Genomic DNA, 4,767 nt, shown 5'->3' on the forward strand with positions numbered 1-4,767 from the left:
TTAAGCCCTGCAAGTGACGTGACAAATAATCACATGATAAACGCAATCACCAAGCATGTGAAATAACATACATGCTCAAAAGATTAACTGGGACAATCCCGCAATTGTTGCCACGAAAAAGAACGTGTCCTCTCGGCGGTGGCTGGAATCACTGGCCATTATATCGACACCAACTGCGATGAACCGCATGCAAGGGAACCGCATGCCAGCCTTTTACGCAAGCCGTCACGTGTTGCGTATTTAAGTAGTGGCGATTTCTTGTCAAGATCAGTGCAGTGTGCAAGGAACACGTACGCGGTTCCGAAACGTCTCGAACTTTTTCAGACAATTGTCGGTGACCGTGATTCACTTCAAACAGAAGTGAGTATAACTGCGGCGTGGCGAATTTTTAACAGCACCACCGCAGTGGCTCCAGCGAAGTTCGAACCCGGCCGCGGCAGTCAAAGCTGGTTTAAGTAAAGTTGGCGGGAGTTGCACCTTGATGAAGGCGAAACGCAAGGTGCCCGGATGTCAATACACGTTAAAAAAAAAAAAAAAAAAAAAAAGAAAAACCCGGGCGGCTAAAATTTCCCGGAGCACTATAAGGCGTCCCTCGTATCCAGAGTTGTTCTGGGAAGTTAAACCCCTAAACCGACTCCTTCAGATGGCCCTGAAGTATGCGTCTCGTTGGCGAATGGTACAATATGCACAATGCACGCGCAGGTTTCGAATGCATGCATCCAACTTATCGAAGATTCTGATCAGTTCAGATAAGAAACTTGATCGAAAACTGACTGCGCTTACGCTATGACTTTTTCACGACTATTGCAACCGGCTTTTTGGATTGCTGTAAAAAAAAAGAAAGAAATCGGCAAATGGTCTTCAACCGTGTACGTGGCAGAATGCGAAATCATTACTTTTGGTGCGGCCGAGTTTAATTTATCCAAGTTCTTTCTGCGAACTTTGAACTGCCCAGGATGAGGGGAGACGTACTGGCAGATTGTCGAGCGGTAACTGCGGTAACTCTCGCCGCGGCATCTCATCCATGCAGCGCGTTGGCTTTGCGTCAGCCTTGCTCAGATTCAAGTGGATCCGTACTCCATGAAGATGGTCGGTTTCCGACAGGGCTTGTGCACGTAGGACGTGACTTTCCGCTTGCAACACATATAAATTCGAGATCTAAAGACGCGAAGGTAATCCTAAGTTTAGATCGAAAGAAAGCCTTCGGCAACGTTGAATTGTTATGCATATGGCGATTTTTGCGGGGTCTCGGGGTATAGAGGTGTCGGCGAGGACGTGTAGTTACATCAAGGGTTTCCTATCGAACAGCACGCTAAACAAAAAAAATGAGGACCTATAATTCCCATAGTCAACCTGGGAGACTCGTATCCTGTCCGCAGCCAAAATCGATCGCACGATCACTTTAATTTGGACCCCAGCACACATAACTATCTTTTTAATTTGGACCCCAGCACACATAACTATCCCCGTGGTAAAGGCAGGCCGTGGAAAGTCAGCGACACTTCCGTAAAGGGGCGGCACACGCGTTATTAGCCCGAGTTATCTCTCCTTCCAGGTAGCCGCATAGCCGCGCCCGACTTACAGTGGAAGGACGAACGTTTGCAAACATATGCGTAACTTGTGTGTGCCCCTCACCGGGACAAAACTTAAGCGATAAAGAGATCGCGATGACGACGATTACAAGCCGGAAATTTCATAATTCCCGTCTGGTTGTTTCACTCCCACCCAGATTAGACGAGGAAAGAGGATCACATAATTTTGGATTGTTTGGGATCTTCCAGAATCCCAGAGTGCTGGGAACGATATTGAAAGGAGGGAAGCGTGGAAGGCCCTAAGCGAAGCGTGGTCCCCGCCGACCATGCAGCAATGGAGCTGCCCGTCTGGCGGCTCAAGTCGTGAAGACGTATCTTCGCTAGTCTTTAGTCGCAGTGGTTCCGGTCCCTGTTCCCTATGCCTGCGTGCCAGGGGCGGGGAGAAAGGGTTCTCCTACATCGGGGGAAATAAAGCTTTAATCAATCAATTAATCCATCTATTCGCTTTTCCTCCTCACCTGCCAGCCGCCCCCAAGAGTCGGTAGTATCGCCTACGCGCCGTGTACCAACCAGCCTCCACCACGAGCCGGTGCAACCACGCGCGCTAACGAGTGCCGCTACGTCACCTACGGTGCCTCGAGTACAGTGAACTACTGTATCCTTAGGGGATCTAGGGAGGAGAGCGTGCGCATCGAGGTACCCTACTACGCGTCCCTCGACGCGGACGCCCTCTCCGGTGGAGGGGGGCGTGCGCATCGAGGCACCCATCAATCGGGAACATCGAAGCCTCAACGCCGATGGTCGCCGACAGTTTCGTCTAATGGAGTTAGCAAATATAAAATTGGAAATTTCAACTCGAATTGGACACTCTAGCCAGGCATTGCAATTAGATCAAAATGTACATTCCAATTACTTTGTTGCGTTTTAGAGCGCAGCCGCCGCCGTTGTCCCTTGTAACCAGCTCCGCAGCCAAGGCAGCGCGCGCTCCTCCCACCACCGTTCGCCGCTGCGTGAACCCTCCTCCCCCTCTCTTCCTCCGTGGCGGCGACAGCGGGTGTTCTACGATTGCTGCGCGCGCTCCTCCCGCCACTGTTCGCCCTGGAGGTGTGCACGGGCCGAAATTTTGAGCCCGAGCCTGGCCCGGGCCCGACGCTACAGACCCGAGTCCGGCCCTTCATGCTATAATTACAGTTGAAGCTAATGAAAAAGAAAAATACTAATTTCGGGATGATAAATTTTATCAAAGATCTTGGAATGTTGAGTTCTCCCGCTTGAATTGGCAAATTTGCTGAATATGCAGAGGCACAGCACGTAAGATTAACTCATTGTGCAAAAACAAGTTATGCATTGAATTGAGGCATTTGCAGCGCTCTTGGATAATAAACCCGAGGGTAGCGCTGAAGTTTCAGTGCTACAATTGTGGCTGGAATGACTAACAAAAACAGATGCTTTTAGCTGTGTCTTGCTTTAAACGAGGTCATGTCGAGGTAGAAGTGAGCCACAGAGACGTTTAATATGCGACAGCATGGCGCTAATCTTTAAACGGATACCTAAACATCAGCGCCGCGATGTTACCAAAGCGGAGATGCGAAACTCGAAACTAGGTAGCCCACAAACAGCCCCTCTGCTCGGTAACTGACAGCTACTAAATATCCGCTCACGGCGCAGATGTGGGGAGGAAATGCGGGTCGACGCCGGGAAAGAACTCTGAAGCTCTCGTGTGGGGAACACGCGGGAAAATGCAGTGCATTCTAGACGCTTATAGCACTATGCCCGTATTCGCAATTTCGCAAAACTTGCATGCGTTCATGACCGTCGTGTCTGGCTCGGCCCGGACCGCCCGAGACAAATACACCTTGCTCCGTGCCCGGCCAGATCCCGGCCGGCGGGCCGGGTACAGGCTTTTGGGCCGGCCAGAGCCCGTGCACAACTATAGTTCGCCGCTACGTGCACCCCCCCCCCCCCCCCCCCCCCTCTTCCTACATGGCGGCAACGGTTATCTCCAGTTGCCGAAGCGCCGGCGCAGCATCAGCGAATCACGGTGCGTGCGTCCCAAGCCGAAACGGAGCGACGGAGCCACGTTGACTTGGCTCGCTAGCGGTGTCAGCGGCATCAGTCAGTCGCTGCTATGTCTTCTCAACGCAACGTTCTTACGCGCCCACGCATTGCCTCCCGCGACTTCCCGATAACTTAATTGCTCTCTTCACTCCTCCTCCAATGCGACCCCTGTGCGGCGGCAATCAGAGCGCCGGATCGGGTGGCGACGGATCTCAATATGTGCACCGCCCGAGACGAAACGCATAGCCGCCACCGTTCGCCACTGCGAACCGCTTCTCTATGTCTGTAATTGTACATACATGCCTTGATTGAATTCTTTGCCTCAATCTATCGAAAAACTGACACAGCTGATGAGCTGCGCTAAAATTTCGCATTAGGAAGTAACATAATCGCCGGAATAGGACCTATTATGCCTTAAGCCGTTACGGCATCCAGCAATTTTCGGCAAAATATGTGTAACAACTAAATTGCCCAAAGTACTCTATGCAATGTTTCCTACGACCTAATATATATATATATACATTACTGATAAGCAAAAGAAAAACTGATCTGTAAGAACTGTAGGAATTAAGACATTGCCTTGTGTCAATTAACATTTTTTACATAAAAACAGAAACTATAGTAATTTAATGCTTTTATAGAAAACAAGGTTCTGCATTTTTTTTTTCAAATACACAAAATGTAACATGAATATACTGGGTGCAGTTCAGACCAATTGGATGCAGCTGGTAAGACCAATAGGGCTCACTAGTTGGCAAATTGATCGAACGGAGTGTTCAATTAGAACATGAGCTACCAACCCGGGTTACTGGTATGATTTATTACAGTCAACTTAGGCGGTCCCGGTGGAAGAAAAATTTCTAACTGAAATTCAGCTGGTTCATTCTGGGGCCTACTGGACTACCTAACTGAACTACCATTCCAATTGAAACCAAATCGGCAAACAATTAGTTCCATCAGAACTAGTAGAAAACAAAACTGATTGCAGTTCTTTTTTTGTCCAGGTGTGGGATGAGCATGAGGATGAGCATAGTCCAGTGACCAATTTGGTAGCAGCCTTTGACAAGATTATGAAAAGATGTAAAAGACAGGGAGCTCAGTGAGAGCTAGTCTTTTTTGCGTTTTTGCAACCTGTCCCTTCTTCATCCCACCCTTCATAGAACAGTCCAGAAGCCCA

Source organism: Amblyomma maculatum, chromosome 6, assembly GCF_055883805.1.
Source record: "Amblyomma maculatum isolate TAMU_Amacu chromosome 6, ASM5588380v1, whole genome shotgun sequence".
NCBI classification, from domain to species: domain Eukaryota; kingdom Metazoa; phylum Arthropoda; class Arachnida; order Ixodida; family Ixodidae; genus Amblyomma; species Amblyomma maculatum.